Source organism: Callithrix jacchus, chromosome 9, assembly GCF_049354715.1.
Source record: "Callithrix jacchus isolate 240 chromosome 9, calJac240_pri, whole genome shotgun sequence".
Lineage (NCBI taxonomy): Eukaryota > Metazoa > Chordata > Mammalia > Primates > Cebidae > Callithrix > Callithrix jacchus.
In genome coordinates, this window is record NC_133510.1 from 34,541,936 (window position 1) to 34,555,631 (window position 13,696).

Genomic DNA, 13,696 nt, shown 5'->3' on the forward strand with positions numbered 1-13,696 from the left:
AGAAAGACTCTGATGCTCTTGGGCTAGGACACATATCTGCTCCTGTACCAATCAGTATCCTGAGGAGTGTAGAGCTGCAGGTTAAATGTGCTCTTATACATACCTTTGGGAATGGATATGGCATCTTAATTTACAGTTCCACCAGGAGCCCTTGGAGACAGAAAAGATGGTTCCCTGAGGGAAGGAATAAGGACAGTTATAAGCATAGTTTCTACCACTCTATAAATTGCCATGTGTATAAAACAAAGGGCTTGTAAGGGTAAATGTACATCAAGCAGGTAGAAAATGTGAACTTATTCTCTCTTTTCCATCTCTCTTCTTTCCCTTCCCTTCTCTCTTCTTTCTTCTTTACAAGATTTTCTCTTGAATTATTTGAGTCACTCTGCATTTTACCTAGAAATTATCTTAATTCTGCATCTGTCTTTGGCAAAACTTATGTAAGTGAATCTTAGTAAAATCTTTTGGTAATTTACTTATGAAATTAGACACTAATGAAATTCTATAGTGCATTATCATCTTTATATTGGCACAAAAAATGAGTTGTGGAAGCAAAACAAGTCTAATATAATTCTCTCACAATATTCATGGTGTTATTTATAATCTCTGCTTTAATACCGCAGGTAGGTGGCAACCATTAAATCAACTTGTTTCCTTCAGAATATTTAAATATTTAAAGATTATTGGGTTCCAAAGACACAGATAAACAGATTGGAGGTAGAGTTTTACTATTCTTATTACTGGTCTCACAGCATGATGTCTAAGTTGAGGTAGGTGCCTTGAAAAGGTTGACCCTCATTGGTGGAGCAGTGATTGCAAAACTTTTCAAACTGAGCAGTAAGCTTTCAATTGCACACACATAAAACCTGGAATTTCACATCATAGTAATATGGAACTATGTGGCAATATTTAAAACTTTTTGCTTGCAATGTATTTTTCAAGACAGATTCTTAACATGTTTCATAAGCATCAGCTCATAAACCTTCACAATCACTCTTAGAGGTAAATTTTTTATTCCTTTTTTCCCATTTCCAACAAGGTCTGTATTTTCCCAAAACTTGAAGTGCATCATTTCCATTGTTTGCAGATACTTTCTGAATGTAGTATCCCTAAAACAAGGCTTTTAATAAAATAAGGTGTTAGATATGCGATTATCTCCTTGCTAGATATAGGTATGTTCTAGGTATTTTACAATATCAGCAACGGGTTTCTTCAGCAATTTAGAAACAATAGTTGTAGCTAATGAGCAGAAGGAATTCTAATCCTAAATGTATGTGTGTGGTTGGATGGGATTGTGGTTGGTGAGGTACAAATGTGTTTGTACAGAACTAGGCAGCATGTTGATTTCTTCCCCTGCACTTTCTCCTCAATAAAGCGGGTATTGGCAGTCATGAGGGTCTGTGGTGGGCATGGTGTTCAACGTTGAAGCTATGCAGTAGGACATGACATATCAGATATTTTATTTTTACTCAGAAATTCTTCCTTTGTATCCTGATTCAGCTAGGAACTAGGAAAGAATAGGATCAGCTCACTTTCTTAGACAGTCAATTTTCACAAAACCTTGCCAGTCAGGGTTTTTGTAAGCAATAGCTCCCAGAGACAGGGTTATGAGATGCAACATTTTAATGCAGGCACTCTATCAATCTGAAAATGTAGCACAAACATAAAGAATTATATTTTGGCATTTTAAAATCACATTATATAAACAATGATAAAGAAACAATTTAGATTGATTAGAAATGCACCTGACTGGGAGATATGAAATGGTTAAACCTGGCTACCACTTACTTAACCCTGAGCTAGTCCAGGCGTATCTCCTATACTGTTCTTTATCTACAAAATGGGTGGCTGGCTGCCATGATCTAAAGATCCATTCTGGTTACAACACAGATTGGAAAGTACCACTGGGCAAATCACTTAATTCAGCTCTGCTTCCTCATTTGTAAAATAGCAGCAATACCTGACTTGAGTTTCTCACAGAATTATTGTGCAATTAAATGAGATTATGTATATGAAAGCCCTTTACAAAATAACAATTTATTCAAAGCCTAACTTATCCTTACTACTAAAGTTAAATGAAACGAGTAATTAATCGGGGGAGTTGGATAATGGTCTTATGACTTGTAAGTAATTTATCATTGGGAGTCTTCATTTGGAAATTCATAGGAAGTATCAGAAACCATTTGTCGTTATTGCTGTACCCATTCACGCTTTAATTTACCTGCAATATTTTCAGATTTTCTGTACACTTTACTACTCATTCTCTCACTTTTCCTCCAGTTGCCCATCAAGTATTAATCCATTCATTTTTAAAGCCAATGCATAATAATAATACATAAGCCTTATTTGCATACGAGATGTTCTTAACAGGATATCTGTCATTTTTTTCTTCTTTAATGGACTTTTATCTTCATTTCTTCATTTACTTTAATTGAATTCCTTATATCTCTTTCTTGTATTCATTTAATAAATCAGAAAACATTTATTGAGCACCTACTGAAAGGCTAGGGACAGTGCTGAATGCTGGCATGCAGAGAAATGCCGGCATTTCATAGCAGAGATGCGTAAACAAATTTTGACTTGCAGCGAAACATGGTCAGTCTTCCATAGAGGTAGACTTCAATGTAAGTACACTGAAGAGTCAGTCAGACAAGGAGGTGAAGAGAAGGGCCAGAAGAAACATATCTAAGCTTAAGTTTGAAAGATAACTAGTATTTGAGTAAACCAATATGGAGATAAACTATTCCAAGGACCAGCAGGTGAAAGCAAAGAAGACTGTAATTCCTTTGAAGGAACTACAGGTGGATTGGTATAGATGGTAAAAAGTAGGTTCTGTGTGAAGGAATTAGTAGGATATAAGCTTCTGCGGAAAGCAGAGATCAGGCTCCTAACACTTATATGCTAAGCTAAGAAGTTTGAACTTGATTGTGAAGGTTATGATAAACCATTATAGGGCCGATACATACCAAATTAATATTTCAGGAAGTTCTCCCTAAAAGCTAAAGTGCATAATGGACTTGCTTGAATAAACTGGAGGCAACTCTACCAGCTGTGTCTTCAGTGGCAGTTCAACCTCCAAAACGAAAGAAAATCATCAGTGCTAGAAATTAGAGGGGAAGCTGTCATTTCACATGGAAAAGGATATCTTTAAGGGTAGTGAAATCTCAGCTTCCAAGTATGAGTTTTGTGGTCTTCTTGGCAACCATATCTTTGCAAATATATTTTATTTTATTCTAATTTTATAGAAACATGATCTCACTCTGTTGCTCAAGCTGGAGTACAGTGATGAAATCATAGCTCACTGTAGCCTTGAACTCCTGGCCTCAAGTGATCCTTCCATCTCAGACCCCTAAGTAGCTGGAACTACAGGCATGTGCCACCACGCCTGGCTAAGTAAGTAAAATGCTTTCTTTTGTAGAGATAGGGTCTTGTTATGTTGCCCAGGCTGTCTTTAATTCCTGGACTCAAACTGTTCTCCCACTTCAGCCTACCAAATTGTTGGGATTTCAGTTATGAGCCACTGCAGCCAGCTGCAAATATATTTTAAAAGAGTTAAACATTTTAGACAGGTTTGCTATGTTATAATTTATGACAAGCATGTTACCAAATGCAAATTCAGGCAGAAACAGAACTTGATGGCCCAGAGAACAGCACTAGAGGGATGGGGGTTTGATCTGACCCTTCTTACTTTGGCAAATGGCTGAAGAGTGATTAGGAAGCTGTTGCCATTTTCTAGGAGATAAAGAATGACAGACTGGTTCAAGAAAATGGCAGAGAGAGAGGATGAGACTGATACAAGAGCTACTAGGGAGACAGATGACATGGCATAACATAATTTATCTGTTTATAACATAACAGGTGACATAATTTATGTATTTGTTTCTTTAGAAATTATATAATATGTAGAAAAGTAAAGTGAGCTTTAAGCTGAGTTTACTTCTAATGTCATTAGCAAATATTTCCTGCAGACTTTACCCATCTTTACATGGTTTTCTTAGACAATTGGAAGAAATGCCTGGTCCTTATTGTGTTGTTTTGTTGTTTTCTAGTTCTAGACTAACCACTGATATCATGGATTCTCTACCTAATATAGAATGTATTACCAACTTCAGCATAAGAATATAAACTAATAGAAACAGAAAATGTAATAATGAAAGAAATCTAAGATAAAGTGTGCATTAGGCCATTCCTGCGTTGTGATTTTCTGTACTAGTCTGTTCTTACACTGCTGTAAAGAAATATCTGAGCCTGGGTAATTTACAAGAAAATAGGCTTTACTGGCTCATGGTTCTGCAGGCTGTACAGGAAGCATAGTGTCATCTGCTTCTGGGGAGTTCTTAGAATTAGGCACTTCACATGGTGAAAGCAGGAGCAAGAGGGAAGGAGAGTGTGTGCCACACACTTTTAAACAGCCAGATCTTAAAAGAAGTCTCTCATTATCATGAAGACAGTATCAAGAGGATGGGCTTAAACCATTCATGAGAAATCCACCCCCATGATCCAGTCACCTCTCACCAGGTCTTACCACCAATATTGAGGACTGTAATTTTACCTAACATTTGGGTAGGGACAAATACACAAACTTCATCATTCTGCCTTTTGATACATACAGTTTTTTAAAAAACTTTGTTCAAATAGAATGTTTTTCATGACTCAAGCCATGCTAAAAATCTTAGGTACATGCCCTGACTCTCATGACACAGGACTACAGAACTTGAAGTGCAGAGTTTAGTCTGCTAGGGTTGTCATAGCAAAAGTCTACAGCTTGTGTGGCTTAAACTATAGAGATTTATTTTCTCAGTGTTCTGAAGACTGGAAGTCCAAGATGAAGGTGCGTTCAGGGTTGATTTTGGTAAGGTCTCTCTTCTTGGCTTGCAGATGGCTGCCTTCTGGTTGGATCCTGGCATGGCTTTTTCTCTTAGTGTATGCTGAGAGCAAGAAGAATCTCATGCTTCTTTATCTTCTTATGAAGACACCAGTCCTATTGAAATATGGCTCCCACCTTATTACCTAATTAAACTTAATTACCTCCTTTAAGGTCCAATCTCTACTTACAGTCACATGGGGGTTAGGGCTTCAACCTAATAATTCTCAGGTGATAAAATTCCATTCATAACACAAAGGATAAAGTTAATAGGTTTAATAAGTTGAAATATTTTTTATAATAATTTCTCTATTCATTATAAAATTCATGTCTGTGTTCTGCTATGCCACATTCAAAAGGGAAGAAAATTCAAAAGGGAAGGAAATTCCCAAAGTAAAATTTTATATTAGAAAATCTTGTATATAAATTTAGGTCCAAATATTGACTGAGAAGCTCTTGGCTGACTGTTGAGAAGATTTAAATCCATAAACAAGGGAGAAAACCTGTTATACTTTCCTTTGCCTCAGCTTTCCTTTACTTTATGATTTTCTCTCATCTCTGGAATTTCTCCCCATAAGAGAGAGATTTTCTAGATCATACCAGCCACAAGAGAAGATTTATAAGCATGGCAAATATCACATTATACACTAAAACTTTAAAGCCATCTGAAAGTGGAAGGCAAAGAGACATCCACTTCAAGCCTCTGCACAAATTATAAGCTCCAGTTTAGCTTTTCTATGATATTTATAAAATTCACAAAGCACTTTCACATATGTTATCCTTTTAACATATGTGAAAATGATGTCATAAAATAGGGGGAGAAAAATATTCTTATTTTTACAAAGAATTATTTTATTTTAAAAAGCTATCCTAATTACCAGAGGCAAAATAGAAACCTGTTTTTTTCTAACTATAACTCCAATACTTTTTAGAACTCCTTTACATACGTTCTACCGGTGCCTTTTCACTCAGAAGCTTGTTGCTTCTTCAGTTTCTTCAAACTTTCTATCCAACCCCAGAAGAATAAATATGATCAAAGGAAAAACAAATACATGAATATTTTATTACAAGTACTTTGAAAATAATTATTTTTTTTCTAGAAGAAAAGGGAATTATTAAAATTGAGATCCAGAATCAGCTGGTTTTCAAAGGGCTTCATATTCTCAGGCATTTTTTATCTATAGCAATCTTTATAAAATGTTCGCCTTATCAAAATCTCCTGCATAAAATGCTTTCATGTTTACCCTATATCTGCATCTAGAAGAAAATTTATTTCCATTAGGATGCCAAACAAGATACAGACCTTGTCTACCTCACAAGCTAAACAAGATGTGGACCTTGTCTACCTCTCAGGCTTTGCTAATTTAGGCTCCAATCTTGATGTTCTTCAAAATAAGCTTGCTTTGTCCTATCTCAATACCTACTCATCCCCTTCAGAAATCTCCAATATCACCCTAATTTGCAAAGTGTATCCTTTGGTTTCACAAGAAAAACTGAATTGCGTTTATCTTCCTACTCTCTAAACAATAATTGTTATTTTTTTATTTCGATTTTTAATTTTTTTCTCTCTCATCTTGAGGAAAGGCTGAGGAAGCCAGACACTCTGTTCTATGTGTCTTTAGATTCCAGCAGCTTACCCTAGGTATGTAATAAATGTTTATTTTAAAAATGAATTAATAAATTAAAACAAAGATACATCCTGGATATATACACGAAACATCTTGTCAAGAGGTAAATAAAAATGGACTTTAGAATTGGATCTATGTTTGAGTCCCACGTTTGACACACATTACCTAATACTAACCATAGAAAACTTAGCTAATCTCTCTGGTTCAACATCTATATAAGAAAGATACACAAAGGGGTCTGGGATGACTAGCATAGGTCCTGGTATATGAACTACTCAACGTAGGCATCATTTTAATTGTAATAATAAATTTTACTGGGGGAATGGCTAACAGAGTGTAGTTGGTACATAGCCACTCTAAGCAAGAGGGATAGATCAAAGCTATTGCTAAAGGACATAGAGAAAGAAGTTTCACAGTATGCCATATTATAATTCTTTGAGAAACTGCTCTCCCTGCAGACAACCTTGCCTGTATGATGGATGAGGTGACATAAGACAAGCTGAGGTGAAGCCAAACAGCAAATGGGGCTAACTTTATAAAAAGGAAGAAAAGTGCTATTAACAAGCAATACTCAAAATCGAAGTATGATTTTTATGAGATCTCAGTGTGGCTACCAGTCATCTAACATGTTTTCAGCTACAAATTCCCACAAAGCTAGTGATCACAGCTACTTTAATTCTTTGCAATACAAAGTACAAAGAACATTAAGCTGAATTCTCCTCTTCATTAGTCATTCTCTATCCTCTGTCAAGATAAATTAGTTATGAAGCCCCCATCCATGGGGCTGTATAGAGAATTATAACTTTTATGAGAGCACCAAATATTCTTAGAGAGAAAATTAAATATCTCTGAAATGATATGCAGACACTCTATTGTGATCTTATCTCTATTTTATAAAATTAAAATCACTGTTATCAATGCTGATTATCAGTATCTTTTAACAGTCTCAGCTTTGTAAATACAATAAAACTTTAATACAACTTGTAATAATTCATTATTGTAGCTGGACTCGTGTTTAATAAACTTTTACATTTTACTCTTTAAGAAGTATTTGCTAGCAAACTAGTACTAAAAAACAAATTTTAGGTTGGAAATTGAACACATTTAGGGGATGATATTCATTAAACACAATTTAAGGAATGCACACACATATGGTCTGCAGTCAGGGCCCATCAATCCTATCACTATCTACTCATAATCTGTCTTTGACAACTCTCTGCTTTACTTGGAAATACTATGAATTAGCTCAACAGATCAGGTTAATGTTTCAGCCTGGGAACACACACACACACACACACACACACATACACACACACACAACTGTACACACAAACCACATGAAACAATTTTCTACATTTTATGATTTTTCAGAAAAACATACACAATTAAAATAAATACTTCTAAATTATATGCAGCAGAAATTTATTTTAGACCACACAGTGTGCAAAAAATTTCCTTTTCTTGTCCTGCTGAAATAAAGTCCCATCCTATTGAACCTGTGTAAAATGGATTTTTAATCATGATTATATGCAATGTCTAGATGTACATGCCCTGCTCATCAGAGAAAGCTGATCAGCGATAGGGCCCTGAATTGCAATCTTGCATGTATCCAACTTCTCATTTTCCAAGTGGGCAGGTAGTCCCTGACCTATGGTAGCTCTGTCATTCAGTGCCCAGAATGGGGTATGGACAGGCTGGTCTGTACAGGGGGACCTTAGCACCTGATTCAGCTTCCCAAAGGCCAGTGGGCCCTGGACTTCACATTACTCACTACACTTTCTTTTCAGTGCCCTAAACCTAGAATAACTTTTGTCTTTAGGCTGCATCTACTTTCAGTTCTGCTATATTCTCTCTGGTTTTTACACACCCTGGCCATAGGATTAATGCTTGAAACCTGGAATGGGCAGGGGGAAGCCAGGTGGGGTGGAGAGGAAGAGGTGAGCATATGGCAAGAGATGAATATATAGCAAGATCTCTGTATTAGCCATTTCTCTAGTCTCATTTTAAAAAATAAGTCAGAAGACAGAGATGAATTTTAAGATAAAGCTTTAATAATTGGAATACCATAGAATTCACTGAGTGTTTCTTAAAAAGAAAAATGATAGTAATAAATCAACCTTAGAGTAAGAAGGCAGAACTAAAGGAAAATTAACTGATTTGAAGCTTATCTGAAGTGTAATTGTTAATTTTATGTGTCAGTTAGACTGGACCATGGATGCCCAGATATTTGGTCAAACATTATTCCTGGGAGTGTCTATGAGGGTGTTTCTAGAAGAGATTAACATTTGAACTGTTGAACCGCATGAAGCAGATGAGATTCCCCAGTGTGAGTGAACATGATCCAATCTGTTGAGGGCCTGCATAGAACAAAAAGTCAGAGAACATTGATTTGCCTCTCTGGTTGTTAGTTGACCTGGGACACGGAGCTTCTCCCGCCTGTGGTGCTCCTGGTTTTCAGGGCTTCACACTGGGACCAGAGTCTATGCCATTGACCTCTCACTCTCAGGCCTTCAGACTACACAAATGGCTTTCCTGGGTTTCCAGCGTGCAGACAGCAATATCAGATCATAGGATTTCTTGGCCTCCAAATGTGAGCCAATACTTTGTGATATAGAAAGGTATTCTATTGGTTCTGTTTGTCTGGAGAACACTGATGAATACATTTACGCTTATAAAAGTGTCCCTCCAAAAACTTTCTTTTAAACTCTCCTTTAAATAGACTTTACTCCATAGCATAAGAAATCTGTCTTCATTCACAATATTCTTTCGAAATGATTGTCTCACTCTGGAGTCTTCTATGAATTTTAGAGGGCTCTTGTGCAGAGGTAAAGAAGGAATTGAATAACCTGTATTCGACAACATCTAATATTCCATCAGAGCAACCCCACTCAGATATCTTCTATAGAGAATATCCTAGTAAACTGCTTTCTAAAGAAAAGATTCTCTAGAAAAAAGCATGAAAAACTACTATAGGGTATCAGAGAAATGACTATTATGATAGAATAAAAGGTAGGTGCTAAAACACATTTAAAATTGATAAAGCTAATGAAATTATCATGAGAGGGCAAAGGCAGCACTAGTAACCTTAACAATCGAAATACCATATTAACTGTCAGAGCATCTATATTTGTGATGCTCTCAACTTAACATTTTGTCAGTAAGCATTTTAAAATAAGAATTGAAAATTATCTCTGTAGATAGGAAATTCAATACTCAGATTTTAGAGGAAAGTAGAACATGGGTTATAATTCCTTTTATATATCCAAACATATTTTTCTACATATTTTCCTTAAAAGAGAAGTGTATTTTTTTACCATATATAATGTTCACATTAAGTAAAACCTCATTATCTATTAACAATTACTTTTAATAACAGAATTATTCAAATTATAAGAAAAAAGAATAAGGAAAGAAGAATAAATCCAGTTTAGGAAAAAGAAAGACACCTATAGCACCAGAAGCATCTCTGTTTGAAGGCCTATTTTATCACCTAATATGTTTGTCATCTGTGAACTTAGTATCTTCATCTGTGAACTGAAGTGAATGAAGTTAATGATAACTTTTAACATGGAGTGGCAGATACTTTTATAAGCATGAAGTATTCATTAATTTTAGTCTCAAACAACCCTATGAGGTGGTTGCTATTATTATCACCATTCACATGGAGAAACTCGAGCCCAGGAAAAGTAAATACTTTGTTCAAGGTAATTGCATCAGTCTGTTCTCCCACTGATAACAAAGATATACCCAAGACTGGGTAATTTATAAGAAAGAGGCTTAATCGACTCACAGTTCCATATGGCTGGGGAGGCTTCACAATCATAGTGGAAGGTGAATGAAGAGCAAATTCACATCTTACATGGTGGCAGGCAAGAAAACGTGCAGAAGAACTCCCCTTTATAAAACCATCAGATCTCATGAGACTTACTCATAATCAAGAGAACAGCATGGGAAAAAAACAACTCCATGATTCAGTTACTTCACTCAGGGTCCCTCCCATGACACATACTAATTATGTGAACTACAATTGAAGATGAGATTTGGGTGGTGACAGCCAAACTGTATCAGTCATGTAGTTACCAAATGGTGAAGTTGAGATTAAACCTAAGCAATCTGACTCCAAGGCTACATCTTTGCCACTACTTTTGATTTCCTCTCTAGGGAGTTGAGCCCATACATTAAGTCTGCAGAGGCTTTGTTCTTTAGCCCTTGGTTGTTCACTTATCATTCATTCTACATACAGTTATTTTTATCTACTATATGTCAGCTACTCTAGTAAGCACTGAAGATACTAGTATATCTAGTAATGAGGGCAGGAAAAATGATGAAGCTAAAAATGCTTATGTTATAACAGGGATGAAACAAAATAAACAAACAAAATTTGTATAATATGAAAGGCAATAATAAGTGCCAAGAATAAAAATAGAAAGAAAGGGATTGTGATAATAGGGGCAGTTCCTATTTAGTTTAGTATAGCAGGCTTTCCTGATATGGTGATGCTTGAATAGAGATTAGAATAAAATGAGTGAACCTTTTAGAGTGAATAATTATAATAATTACATGAGACAAGTACATATAACTAGTATATTTAACTACCTAAGAGAGTAGCTGTGTCATAATAGGGGCAGTCAATAGTACTTTCTTCATGAGAGGGGAAAATTGGGCCCTGGTAGAAGAACAAGCATTAATGGAATATCTTTTCATTTAAGCTTATCTTTTTAAGTAAAACAATAAAAAATAAATATGATCAAAACTCTCCAAATCTCCTTGAGCACTCAAATTTACAAGAGCAAAAGCATTGCAAACTGAGATAAGAATTAGAAGCTGTGTGTCCATCTGTTTGTGTGTGTATGTGAAGAGAGACAAAGGGTTCAGTGACAGAGTAAAAGGAGAGAGACAATTTGATAGAAACATTCAAGGATTTAAGCAAAAAGTGCTGATATACTTGCAAGCATTTCTGATCATGAAGTGTCTAATGTATTAATAAATAAGGTTTTAGGGCCAGGCGCGGTGGCTCATGCCTGTAATCCCAGCACTTTGGGAGGCCGAGGCGGGTGGATCATGAGGTCAAGAGATCGAGACCATCCTGGTCAACATGGTGAAACCCCGTCTCTGCTAAAAATACAAAAACTTAGCTGGGCATGGTGGTGCGTGCCTGTAATCTCAGCTACTCGGGAGGCTGAGGCAGGAGAATTGCCTGATCGCAGGAGGTGGAGGTTGCGGAGAGCCGACAGCACGCCATTGCACTCCAGCCTGGGTAACAAGAGCGAAACTCCGCCTCAAAAATAAATAAATAAATAAATAAATAAATAAGGTTTTAGAATTCAGAACTTTTCTACAGTCAGGGGAAGGTGAACGTTTCACTGCTTCTGGATTTCAACCAGCTCAATTAATACTATATATACCTTATGGCTCACCCAAATTCATGAACCACAACTAGAATTATCATTGTGTTTTAAACGGTACTGTGACTATCATAATTCCATGAAGAGAAATTTAAGTTTCCTTTGGGAAAATTATATGGCTGTTAAGATAGCATATGACTAATTTGAAAAAAAAAAAAACAAAACTTTGAGCTGTAATGGCTCTAAATGTCTTTTTATAATATATAACAGTGAATATACACATCAAAGCATATGACTTACCTGAGTCCATATGGTGCTTTTAGGGATTACTTCGTTTCATGGCTTTTGTATTAAATTAAAGTGAAATTCATATAAAAGTTTACCTGAGGGAAATGTAATACAGAATCCAGGTGCAGGGGTTGTAAAATAAACGGTAATCACTTTGGGCTTCGAGACTTGGACAGGTGGATCAGACCAGGTTAGTGTTACCTTGTATTATGTTGCTGTTATATAAACTTTGAAGCCACTTACTGATATTTGAACCCATCTATATTATTTAATTTAAATATGTAGTTGATAGACATAAAATAGGAACATTTGAGTAATGGAAGGTGGGGGATATAAATGTACTTTTGTTTTCCTAATGGTAAGAAAAGTTCTTTGCAGGATGAAATAATTGGAGGAATTCTAATCCAGTAGTCTGCTCTCTGCTCCATCTACTGCATGCCTTGATTAAGTTTGTGGTTATCTGGGTGAAGGTCCTTGCCAGAGAATGGGGTGCTGCAGGAGACCACGCCCTCCGAGCACCGCCTCTATGTACTCTTCTACCTTGCCCTTTCCTTCACCCAAAACTGTCAGCCTTGCTTTTCCAAACTTTTACATATTATGTGCTCTAATTCAAACTGTTGCACTCCTCATTGTCATTCAGATTCTTTTTTCTTTTTCTCAGTTTCTTTTTCTTAAATTATACTCTAAGTTCTGTGACACGTGTCAAACATGCAGGTTTTTTACATAGGTATACACGTGCCATGGTGGTTTGCTGCACCCATCAATGTGTCATCTACATTAGGTATTTCTCCTAATGCTATCTGTCCCCTAGCGTCCACCCCACAACAGGTCCCAGTGTGTGATGTTTCCCTCCCTGTCTCAGTGTGTTCTCATTGTTCAACTCCCACATATAAGTGAGAACATGCAGTGTTTTGTTTTCTGTTTCTGTGTTAGTTTGCTGAGAATGATGGTGTCCAGTTTCATCCATGTCCCTGCAAAGGACATAAACTCATCCTTTTTTGGCTGCATAGTATTCTATGGTGTATATATGCCACATTTTCTTTAACCAGTCTATCATTGATGGGCATTTGGGTTGGTTCCAAGTCTTTGCTATTGTGAACAGTGCTGCAATAAACAAACATGTGCATATGTCTTTATAGTAGAATGATTTATAATCCTTTGGTTATATACCCAGTAATGGGATTGCTGGTTCTATATATTTAAGAAATAGCCACACTGTCTTCCACAATGTTTGAACTAATTTACCAACAGTATAAAAGCATTCCTATTTCTCCACATGCTCTCCAGCATCTGTTCTTTCCTGATTTTTAATGCTCGCATTCTGACTGGCATGATATGGTATCTCATTGTGGTTTTGATTTGTATTTCTTTAACGACCAGTGATGATGAGCTTTTTTTTATATGTTTGTTGGCTGCATAAATGTCTCCTTTTGAGAATCATATGTTGATATCCTCAGCCCACTTTTTGATGGGGTTGTTTTTTCCTTGTAAATTTGTTTAAGCTCTTTGTAGATTCTGGGTAATAGCCCTTTGTTGGATGGAAAGATTGCAAAATTTTTCTCCCGTTCTGTAGG